General features: G+C 34.9%; 1 non-coding gene across 1 annotated transcript; it reads right to left on the reverse strand.

Moving 5' to 3' along the window:
* Window positions 1-966: 966 nt before the first annotated feature.
* Window positions 967-1,073, reverse strand: LOC133793138 (small nucleolar RNA R71). Its single transcript, XR_009874598.1, has one exon. It is a non-coding gene; the product is annotated as a small nucleolar RNA R71 (small nucleolar RNA).
* Window positions 1,074-12,931: the final 11,858 nt, after the last annotated feature.

Below are 12,931 nucleotides of genomic sequence, written 5' to 3' on the forward strand. Positions count from 1 at the left end.
AAACCACACCGTGCACACCCCTATTTGATGGCACTTGTGCCTCCTAATTTTTACCTTATTTTTGTTATGGTTGATGGCATGCTATGCCTCCCTACTCTTGCCTAATTTTTATAGTCTTATTTAATTTTACCTTATTTTTCTTTGTCTTTTATCATATTTTAGTGTAATTGTGAAAAATACTTGAAAAAAAAAAGAGAAACCTAAATCTTGTCATTTCACCATAAGCAATTTTTGCTTAAAGGAAATTTGAACAAAATTCCCAATTCGCCTCTACTAATTAACCTCGGGGAGTTGTTAGTAGTGCGCGAGTAAGTGGAATCAAATAGGCCTGGGGACAAGTAAACCATAAGAATTATATTGTTGTGAAATCTTTAAAAATCCTAAATATGCTCTGTGGTTGCGGTTTTAACTAATCTTCCACATCAAAAAATTGTTTGTTTGAGATTATCTCTGTTGCTTTGTGAAAATTGTATGCATCATTGGGAACGTAACTCTAAAAATCGATTAGTAAAAAGATGTTTATCTTTGTTTGAAATTGAAAGTGTTAGTAAAAATTTGAGCATCATGGAACCAATTGCTAATCCTGTTGATGAAAATGTTGTGCCTGAAAAAAATTTGCTTGAATATTTTGCACCTATTTCATCTAACGCTCCTTCATGTATTGTTCTTCCAACCACTTCTGCTACCCATTTTGAGCTTAAACCATCAATCATTCAATTGTTGCCATCTTTTTATGGGTTAGATAGAGAGGGTCCTTACATGCATGTCAAAGATTTCTTAGAAATTTGCTCAACATTTAAATTTCAAAATTTTTCTGATGAGTTGGTCAAACTAAGATTATTCCCTTTTTCATTAAAAGACAAATCAAAAGCTTGGTTAAATTCCCTCCCCACAGGGTCTATAACTACATGGGATCAACTTTATAATAAATTCTTGCTAAAAAAAATTCCTATGTCTAAAACTGATAGTCTAAGGAGAGAAATCTCCGAGTTTTTTCTTAAAGATAATGAAGAGTTTTATGAATGTTGGGAAATATTTAAAGATTTATTATTAAAATGTCCTCATCATGGTTTTGAAAAATGGAGACTTGTAAAATATTTTTATGATGGTTTGACCCCCTCTAATCGTCAAATGATTCAATCTATGCATACTGGAATTTTTTTTTAAATTTCAAGGACAAGAGACGTGGGACGCCCTTGAAGATTTATCTGTCAATTCACAACAATGGAATTATTTTGATCCTAGGTCTAGGTCAACTAATTCACCAAAAAAAGGAGGAAGGTATGAAGTAAAAGAGAAATTAGACTTAAGAACATCCTTAGACAAATTAGCAAGAAAAGTAGAAGCTTTAGCCATAAGCCGAACCATAAATTCTCCAATACAATCAAGAAAAGAGGTGTGTTCTATATGTTCTAGTCCTTGCCATAATACCCAATCATGTCCTTCCTACCAAGCAGCCTTTTCTGAGGAGGCCAATGCACTTCATGCTTATGGGAAACCAAATGATAGCCCATTTTCATCCACCTACAATCCAAATTGGAGAAACCATTCGAACTTTTCATGGAGACAAAACCAACCCCAAATGAATCAAGGGCACCAATACAATACACAAAACCAAACGCATGCCTCACAAAATCAACCATATCCTCAACAAAGGAAACCTCCCTTAGAAGATACTTTACAACGATTTATGCAATCCACTCAACAAATCCTACAAAATCAATCTCAATCAATTACCAAACTCGAGACACAAGTAGGACAACTCGCCACTCATTTAGCTGATAGAGAAAAAGGAACATTCCCTAGTCAACCTATCCCTAATCCAAAAGGTCAATATGAGATAGGAAAGTCTAGTCATAATGGAGAAGTCAAATCAATTTCAACTCTTAGGTCCGGAAAGAACATTGTCAAACCCGATTACATACCTGAGGTTGAAAAAGAAAAAGAAAAGAGTCAGCCTTCTAGTTCTAATGCCAATGACTCTTCAAACAAGGAAACTCCAATCCATCATTTCATTCCAAAAGCCCCATTCCCACAAAGATTACTTCCAATTAAAAAAGGCAGCTAATATAATGACGTTTTAGAAGTTTTTAAACAAGTTAGTATCAATATCCCTTTCTTAGATGCCATTAAAAAAATTCCTGCCTACTCTAAATTTTTAAAAGATATTTGTACTATTAAAAGAAACACTAATGTCCCTAAAAAGGCATTTGTAACTGAACAAGCTAGTTCCATTATTCAATATAAGAGTCTTGTTAAATATAAAGATCCTGGGTGTCCCACAATTTCATGCATTATTGGTGATCATTTTATTAACAAGACTTTACTTGATTTGGGTGCTAGTGTGAATTTATTGCCTTATTTTGTTTATAAGCAACTTGGTCTTGGTGAACTAAAACCTACCTCTATAACTCTTCAATTAGCCGATCGTTCTGTGAAAATTCCTAGAGGCATTATAGAGGATGTTTTGATAAAAGTTGATAAATTTTATTTTCCTGTTGACTTCATTGTTCTTGATACTCAACCTGTGGAAAATATGCATGCTCAAATTCCTCTCATTTTAGGTAGACCATTCTTAGCTACATCTAATGCAATCATAAATTGTCGTAAGGGTGTTTTGAAATTATCTTTTGGAAATATGACTGTTGAATTGAATGTATTTAATGTTGTTAAATCTGTTGAGTGTGAGGAAGTGCATGAAGTTAACATGATAGATAGTATTTGTGAAAATGATGGAAATGACTTACTTGATTTTTGTGAAAAATACTTTGGTATGAACTTGCATGTTGATGATTCTAATGATGATGTGAATTCTTTGCTAGAGTCTATACCCTTAAATGAAACCGAAGTTGAACCTTTTTCACCCTTAGATCACGTTTAATCAATTTCATAGTCTCCAAAGTTAGACCTTAAACCTTTGCCAGAAAATTACAAATATGATATTCTAGGAGAGTCTAAAACCTTACCTGTTATCATAGCATCTGCCTTAGATAAAAAACCAAGAAGATAAATTGTTAGATGTCCTTAGAAAACATAAAGAGCCATAGGTTGGACCATTGGAGACATTAAAGGAATTAGTCCATCCATATGTATGCATAGAATCCATCTAGAAGAGAATGCTAAAACCTCTCGGGAATGTCAAAGAAGGCTAAATCCAAATATGAAAGAAGTAGTTAGAGAAGAGGTCATAAAATTGTTAGACGTAGGTATCATTTACCCTATTTCTGATAGTCAATGGGTTAGTCCAGTTCAAGTTGTGCCTAAAAAGTCTGGGATCACAGTTGTTGAAAATGAAAAAAATGAATTAATCCCTACTAGAGTACAAAAGGGGTGGAGAGTGTGCATAGACTATAGAAAGCTAAATAATGTTACTAGAAAAGACCACTTTTGTAACGCCCTGGATAGCCAAGACCGTTACACTATGTGTTTATAAAGTGCCAAACTTGCTAATTAAGTCATTTTATTGAAAGCGTGTCATCGAAACCATAAAGGATCTAGGGTTAAAAATGTTTTGGTCTCAAAAGCCACATTTTCATTAAGAAGCATTTCCTGTTTACACGGGATCCCAAAAATATAAAGTTTAAAGGCCGTTTACAAAATTCATAAGGTTTAGATACAATAACAAGCCATATTAAGGCAAAACAGACAGTTAGGCAATCCCTGTCCTGATCCACTCCTCGACCATGGCGATCGAACAGCTGTCTATGTACATTCAATCCCGCAGCTCTCCACCTTAGGATTGGTCCAGCTTGCCTTTGCCTTTACTTGCACCACGAAGCACCCGTGAGCCAAGGCCCAGCAAGAAAACACAACGACAGAGTGTAAGCAATCAGCAGACAAATCAATATCACATATCGCATCACATGTTCTCAACCATATAATCACTCAGTATAATCAAGTATTCAACATGCTAAACATATCAACTCATATCACATAACAGATCGCAAACAATAACTAGGGCTAGCGCTCTCAGGCTGCTCCCTCCGTTATCCCACTGACTCCGGCCAGCTTAAACCGAGCTCAGTGAATATTAAGCTGTCCTCGGCTACCAGTGGCCAAGCCGCGCCCTGTGCGCAAATATTATGAACAACACTCTTAGGACGCCTTCACATGTCCCATGGCATAATACCATCATTGACACGATACAAATATCGGGAGCACTTAGTCCCATCATAAACATATAACCGGGTGCAGTTTTCTTACCTTTCAATTCGCTAGCTCTGATCACTTGACTCCTTGAGCATGATCCCTCTCGAGCCCTAGCGCTCACCTATACACAACCATAGGCCAAAGTCATCATTAAACCTCAAGTCCAAAACATAGCCTCGGCACCAATCCCGAGCCCCCGGGAAGTCCTAGTTCCACCAAACAAGGTGGTGGAATCAAACCCTTGGTAAAAAAACCCTTGCAAACAACCCTATAATCCCTATCTGAAAACAGGGCAGCGCTACAGCGCTCTTAGGAGGGCGCTACAGCGCTACAAACAGAAGCAAAATCCCCTCAGTATGCATGGACTAGTGCTACAGCGCCCAAAGGCTAGCGCTGTAGCGCTAGTCACAGACAGGCCAACTCCAAATTTCTCTTCCTACAAGTCCCTCGAACCAAACTCAACCAAAACTTCTCCAAACCTTTGCCAACCTCAAAAACAACCTTATAAACATACTCCACTCATCCCAAGCACCCCAAAAACTCAAAACCCAATTACATGCATCTCTAATCCCAAAATTCACCATAGTTGTCCCTAAGCTTAGAAACTCAGCAAAACCAGTCAAAACATCAGAGTTAGAGGCTTAGAATTTATACCTTTAATGGAACTTCGACCTCAAGTTGTCTCTAGACCTCCTTGGCTTGCTTTTCCTCAACCCTTGGCTCCAACTTCCCTAAAATTCCCCATCAACACAGCTTAGATATCTTTAATAAACACCAAAACCAGAACTGAAGAGACTTACAGAATTTTACCTCAAGTGTTGGTGAGTTCTTGCTAAACCTCTGCCAATTCCTCAAACCTAGCTTAGGATCCTTGATGCTCAGCCTAACCCAGCTCTCCTCTGAGCTTTGCTCCAAAAATCCTCAAGAAACTGATGAAGGAAGCATAAACCGACCTTAGAAAACTCTCTCTGTTTTCTCCCTTTTCCTTCTTCTCTCTCTCTCAGACTTCTACACTTTTCTACAATTTCCACTAACATAAAGCCTCAGTAATTCCCATCTTTAGGAAGCCAAATGACCTTAATGCCCTCCCCTTTATTTCTAACCCTTTAATCCACTTAAGGGCATTTTAGTCATTTTACCCAATTCCCGCTAATTCCTCGAGTGTCGCCAATATTTACTGCTTAATTCTCGATACCCAACTAATCACCAATTATATTCCTTGATGTCAAAATAGACCCCAATATACTCACTAAATTCCCATCTATACCCCTAGGCTCCCCCCGAGCCAGGTATAAATCCCCGCCATGACTTTCTCGCTACTTTGCTCACTAGGATCGTCTCGAGTCACAGATCACAGATATATCCACATAATAATGTGGTCTCAACAATCATCACATATATCATAGCAGTTATGCCCATAATGGTCAAAATTACGATTATGCCCTTCTAACCTAATCAGGGCCTACATGCATACTAATACACATAGTCATGCATCTCAAATATTCAAATAGTCATATATCATGCTTTAAATCATAATCATGCATCTCAATCATTAAAGTCACACATAATTCCCATTATGCCCCCCAGGCACACTAATCAAGGCCCTTAAGTCTTATTAGCAAATTTGGGTCGTCACAACTTTCCATTGCCCTTTATTGATCAATTGCTTGAACGTTTAGCTGGCCATGCATACTATTACTTTCTTGATGGGTATTCGGAATATAACCAAATTCCCATTGCCCCAGAAAATCAAGAAAAGACTACATTTACATGCCCTTTCGGAACTTTTGCCTATCGTCGCATGCCTTTTGGATTATGCAATGCACCTGCGACTTTTCTAAGATGCGTGATTTCGATTTTTTCTGATATGGTTGAAAGATTTCTTGAAGTGTTTATGGATGATTTTTCTGTGTTTGGTTCCTCCTTTGATGAATGTTTGCACCATCTTTCACTTGTTTTGATTCGTTGCAAAGAGAAAAACCTTGTGCTTAACTGGGAAAAATGTCATTTTATGGTTAAAAAGGGAATTGTTTTAGGTCATGTAATCTCATCTAAGGGAATAGAAGTTGATAAAGCAAAAGTTGATCTTATTTCAAAACTTCCCCCACCTAAAACTGTGAATGAAATTAGATCATTCATAGGACATGCCAGTTTCTATAGACGATTTATAAAAGACTTTAGCAAAATTTCTCGGCCTTTATGCCATTTACTTGGAAAAGAAAATGTTTTTGTCTTTAATAATGATTGCCATGTTGCCTTTGAAATTTTGAAAAATTTGTTGACTACTGCACCCATTATTCGACCTCTTGACTGGAATGCCTTTTAAAATATTGTGTGATGCTTCTGATTATGCTATAGGTGCTGTCTTAGGACAAAGACTTGAAATAAATACCTTATGTAATTTACTATGCTAGCAAAACTTTATTCTCGCGAAAGTTACGCTCTAGGTGGTCCGGCTCTTACATTGTTCGTATTGTTTTTCCACATGGAGCTATTGAAGTTGAAAATCCTAAAAATGGTGATACATTTAAAGTCAATGAACAAAAATTAAAACCATTTATAGAATTGAAAACCGATGAAGTGGATGAGATCCTCCTTGAGGACCCTGTTTACCATGCTCTTTTATTCCTATTTGATCTTGATAACTTGTGTTTTATTTGTTTTGTTTGTTTTATGTGTGATTTAATTTTTGTTTGTTGTATCTTTTACTCTCTTAGTGATGCACCATATCAAGGTACGACCATTCTAAACTCTAAACTCTTGTTAATTTTAATTTATATTTATATTTTGACACATTGAGGACAATGCTTAAATTAAGCTTGGGGGTAACGAGTTTATATGATTATTATCATTAAAGAGAGTATGACTTATTGTGTTTATGTTTTGTGTTAATTTTTGTTTGTTTGAAAAAAAAAACTTTATTAATTTTTGTGTTGTTTTGTAAAAATATTTATATATTGTTGTCTTGTTTAATTTTTTTTGGTGATATTTTTATTTTCAATGATAAAAATCTTGATTGAGTTTGAATTTAATTATTTTAAAAATATGAATAATTTTTAAGCTTTGTTTTTAATTATTGGGTCAATTTTGCTTGTAACAAAAATTACATTTTTCATACACAAGAACACTCTTATTTCCTATAAGTTTAAGTGAAAAATAATTTTAATGAAAACCTATTTTTAAAAGTGAAATTGAAAATTTAATTAATTACATAAGTTTAATTTTTATTCATAATAATTTTTTAGAATTATTTTCATTGTGTAATTTTTGAGAAAATCCTTTTTATATCACCAATAAAAAAAATGTGTGTTTTAATTTTTCTTTTGCTTGAGGACTAGCAAAACTTTAAGTTTGGGGGTGTGATAACTCTACAAAATAGAGTTATTTTACCATATTTTATATGCTAATTGTTGCTTAGTTCTTGAGTTTTTAATTAATTTATTAAGTTTTTAAGTAATTTTAAATTTATTAGTCTTATCATGATTTTATATACTTTTGTGTGTTTTTATAGTTATTTTGTTGTAGTTTAATTATTTAAATTATTGTGTTTAGTTAGAAGTAAAAAATGTGTGTTTTATTGAAACTAAATATTAAATTAAATTAAGTTTTAATTAATATTTTCAAAGAATTAATATGATTTATTTTATAATTGAAAATATTTGATTTTGATTTAATTTATGTTTATTTTGTAGGGACTATATTGTATTTTTCTATGGGCTTTGAAAAATAAAAATAAAGAAAAGAAAAGAAAGGTAGAGGAAAGTGATAATTTTGAGAGGAAAGCAAGGGAATTTGGCATTTTTCTCCTCACCCAACCAAGCCACCTGAGCCCGCGCCTGGCCCAGCTCGTTGCCTCTTCAGGCACGTCCAAGCAACCTCCAACTGCTACTGCCATCCCAATCGTGGGCCTCTTGAAGCCCAACCAGCCAAAGCCCAAATGCTTCCTTCCTTCAGCCAAGCACCAGTAGCCCCTTACACCTGCCCAGCAGCTCCACGGGCCACAACAGCCCAGCCACGGCCCAACCGAGCCAGCCCACCCTCCAACCGCCTGAGCCACCTGGACCCGCCTGCCACCAGCAGCCAACAAGCCACCCTCCTTTCCTCTCGAGCCCATTTTGTCCCCTTGTCCTTAAAATGCCATTTTTTACCCAATTTTTACATACATTTCACTACAAAAATCATCGTTACACCTTATAATTTACCCCTATATGACATATTTACTTTATTTAATTAATCTAATCAATTTAATTAATTTAAGTTGATTATTTTAATACTCTCATTTCGGCTATAAATATGCAATTTCAAGACCATTTTGGGGCGCTTAATTTTTTGTTACCATATTCTTTTCTCCCATTTTCTCTCTACCATTCTCTCTTCTATTTTGGGGTTTTTCCAGAGGATTTTCAAGTATGTATTTTTTTTTATTTTGTAATTTCTATTCTAGTTATGTGCTTCTAACCTTTTTCATAAGATTATTAAGATCATGATGAAGCAAATTGTAACTAGATAATATTTATGTTGTATGCTGATTTCCCTTGTAATGCAACAAAGTTTATGGATTTTTCTTCTTCATATATGCCTTTCATCTTTAATATCTCATATTTAGGATTGTTAGATAATATGCACTTTGTTCTTCATTTTGCAAAACATAATATTCTTTGTATAAGACGTGTCATTAAATTGTACACATCCAATGCTTAGAACAAAAATATTATGTTTTGCCTTATAAATAATGTTATTTGATTTTTTGTTGTTTCATTAGGTTGATTCACATTAAATACTTTGAAATTATACTTTTTGAAGAGTGAAGAAAAATCTTATATTTTTAGAAGTAATTTGTGCTTACAATTATAAATCTATTTAGAAAATGATAGTTTGACTTATTTTAACTATCACTAAAACTTGGGAATCAATATACTAATAAATATTATTAAACTTACATTTTGTGGATTCTAGTATCTTAACAATCTTTCTTTTACTACTTATTTTTGAATCATAATTGATTTACTTTTATTCTCTTAAATAGCTTTATTTTAAATCTTTTATTTTATGTTCGTGACATTAAAACTCATTAATCTTTGAAGCTAGGTTAGAATTTATTGATTTTGGTTTAAAATAGTTTTCTTTTTTATTTTAGACAACTCCTTTGGGTTCGATCTCGTGCTTACACGAATGCTATATTCCATATACGATTCGTGCGCTTGCGAGTATAAATTTTTAAAACATACCCGTTTTGGGTCCATCAGCCATCATCAAAGCATCTCAAAGTATTCTGCATATGCTACTCACATATTCCAAAAGAGAAAAGAGGCAAGCTAGATGAGAAGAATGAGAAAGGAATTTTCTTAGGCTATAATACTTAATCAAAAGGCTATCGAGTCTACAACTTAGGAACGAAGAAGCTCATAATCAGCCGAGACATACAATTCGACGAAGATGCGACATACAATTGGGAGACAGAAGAAGTTGAAAGAAAGTCTGTCAACATTCCTCTACTGCCGAGACAAGAACTTGATCAAAATGATGTTCCAACTCAACCAACCACGGAGGAGTCGACACAAGTCATAGAATCCCCGCCAGACTCACCACCATTGCAAGCGAGATCTTTAGCAGAGATCTACGAGACATGCAACTTAGCGCTTATGGAGCCAGAAAGCTTCGAAGCAGCTCAATAACAAGAAGTATGGAGAAAAGCCATAAATGAAGAAATAAAGATGAATGGGAAGAATGAAAGATGGGAGTTCGTAGATCTTCCGCAAGACAAAGACACTATAGGAGTCAAGTGGGTTTACAAGACAAAACTTAACCCAAACGGCTCGATTCAAAAGCTTAAAGCAAGGTTAGTCGCGAAAGGATACTCACAACAACATGGATTAGACTACAATGAGACATTTACTCCAGTTGCACGACTGGACACAATAAGGGCCTTAATTTCTCTAGCCTCACAAAAGAAATGACAGATTTTTCAGCTAGACGTAAAGTCAGCATTCCTCAACGGCTACCTTGATGAAGAAATACATGTAGAGCAACCTCAAGGGTTCGTGGTGCAAGGACAAGAAGACAAAGTTCTCATATTAAAAAAGGCTTTATACGACCTGAAGCAAGCTCCGCGAGCCTGGTACAGCAGGATTGATAGCTACTTCACTGAACAAGGATTCAAGAGGAGCAAAAGTGAGCCAACACTCTACATCAAGACTCAAGGTACGAGTGACACACTTGTTGTCTCTCTATATGTTGATGATCTCATCTATACATGCAGCAATAAGGAGACAATCAAGAAATTCAAAGAAGACATGATGAAGAGTTTCGAGATGACATATTTGGGCTTAATGCACTACTTTCTTGGGATTGAAATAACTCAAAAAGAAGATGGGATCTTCATTTCAAAAAATAAGTATACATAGACACTATTGAAGAAGTTCAAAATGGAGGGATGTAATACAATATCAACTCCACTAGACAACAACAAAGCTCTCAAGAAAGAGGACGGCTCACCAAAAGCAGATGAATCGAAGTTTCGAAGTTTAATTGGCAGCTTACTCTATCTGACAGCTACAAGACCAGACATTATGTATGCAGTCAGTCTCCTATCAAGATTCATGCACGGTCTAATTCAAGTTCACTACGGAGCAGCCAAGAGAGTCCTTAGATACTTGCAAGGGACAAAGAACTACTGAATATGGTATGGAGTCACGCAAGAGTCAAAACTCATTGGCTACACAGACAGTGACTGGGCAGGATCACTATACGATATGAAAAGCACGACAGGATATGCCTTCACAATTGGATCAGGGATATTTTCCTGGGCATCAAAGAAACAAGCGACAGTTGTGCAATCATCAACTGAAGCAGAGTATATTGCCACAGCAATGACTACAAGCCAAGCTATATGGTTGAAAAGAATATTTGAAGACATGGGAGAATCACAAGACGAAGCTACAAAGATCTACTGCGATAGCAAATCAGCTATTGCAATGGCCAAAAATCTCGTATTTCACAGCAGATCAAAGCATATAAGCATCAAGTATCATTTCATCAGAGAAACTGAAACAAACAAAGAAAAAAAACTCAAGCTCTGCAGGACTGAAGAACAATTAGCAGATATATTCACAAAGGCACTACCAAAAAGAAAGTTCGAGCTACTATGTGACATGATTGGAGTTACTGAAATGTGTACCAATGAGGAGTATTAGAAGTTGCTACACAACAATCTTGGGTGGTGGACCACCCTGGAAAATACTTTAAAACAAACAAAATGTGCTTCACTTTTTTCCATTCCTTTTTTGTCCATCTCATTATGTTTTGGGTTGGCAAGTTCCAATGTTCGGTCATGATCTAATCTGGGTCCGACCCAAAGTTAAAAAGCCTAACCCCATCCCTCGATCATTACTAGACTCCAATAATTTAACTTGGTATCAAGCAAAATCCAAAGCAGAAAAGCACTAGTTTTTACACACAATTCTTCCACATGGCTAACCTATAGCTGTATTTCCCTCATTCTCATCCCTAACACACTATACAAGTATATCCCATATACCTATAGAGATGGATAATTCTCTAGGGCATTTCAAGATCTAGGTCCTTGTGTTATTTATTATTATTTCTATTGTTGCACGAATATATTATTACTCCTCGATTGATGACTAAGTTTGTCTTCAATGTCAAAACCTTAATTGCTTACCAATATCAAGACAAAAACTTTAAATACATATACCCATTACTTGCTTACCATGGAATTTAGGAGAGCGACTTGGTATATAATTATAATATAAATACACACGTATATATTTTATGGCTATGATAAGCTGTAGTCCCACTTTGCAATTTGCTAATCATAAAAATCCACTTAAACCTTAAGAAACATTATTATTTTTAAATTTCAGCATGATGACAATCATAAAATCTACACAAACCTTATCAAACAAAATTATTTTTCATTTTAAGAATGGAAAATTTGCAAGTTAGTTAAAGTATAAAAAAAGGTGCTCGCATTTAAGTCTAAGGGGTTGCTTAAAGACAGGTAAGTAAGTAATCAATGGAGTAATGAGGCATATGCATTTTTAATGTCAAGACTCAATATATTAATACTCACATTTAATAATCATTTTCTTACAAATTTATATATATATATATATATATATATTTATATCAAGTCCATCTACTCGTGTCGTGTTTCACACCAATCCAAAAAGGGTGTAAACTGCAAAGATTCCACACTCAGCCTTGTGGTCCATTTAGGGTGTTTCATATATGCTCTGTAATACATAAAAAATTTTTAAGAAATTTTTTCTTCTTTTTTTTTTTTTTAATGTAAAGAATGTGTATAACAAACTATAAAAATATGACCATCCAATATAGCTTGGAAAGAGCTAGGTGATAAAATATTGAAACGATTTTTAACCAAACTAATGTAAAAAAGTCAAACTTATTGTCTAAAAGTACAACCCAATTGCCATTTTGTTTTTATTACCAAAATATATAATCCTTGTAGAATCAATCAGATAAATGTGGGTTGTAATTGGTTTGGACTCTTCTGTTTGTCATCTAAGATTCTCACCAAGTCATGCTCATATAATTGGATGCAAGGTTATATAATTTGCATAAGATTTATATTCTTTTGCTGATAGCACATCACATGTTGTGTATTATTAAACCTTTTTTCTTTTCTTGTTAATGACCTAGAGTGAGAAAGTAAGTGACTCAAAAGAGTGGTCTAGTTTGGGTCGCATTATTCATAGGCCGAATAATCAAACATGGAATGGAATGGTGCATGCATGCAACA

The sequence above is a fragment of the Humulus lupulus genome, chromosome 7 (genome assembly GCF_963169125.1).
Source record: "Humulus lupulus chromosome 7, drHumLupu1.1, whole genome shotgun sequence".
Lineage (NCBI taxonomy): Eukaryota > Viridiplantae > Streptophyta > Magnoliopsida > Rosales > Cannabaceae > Humulus > Humulus lupulus.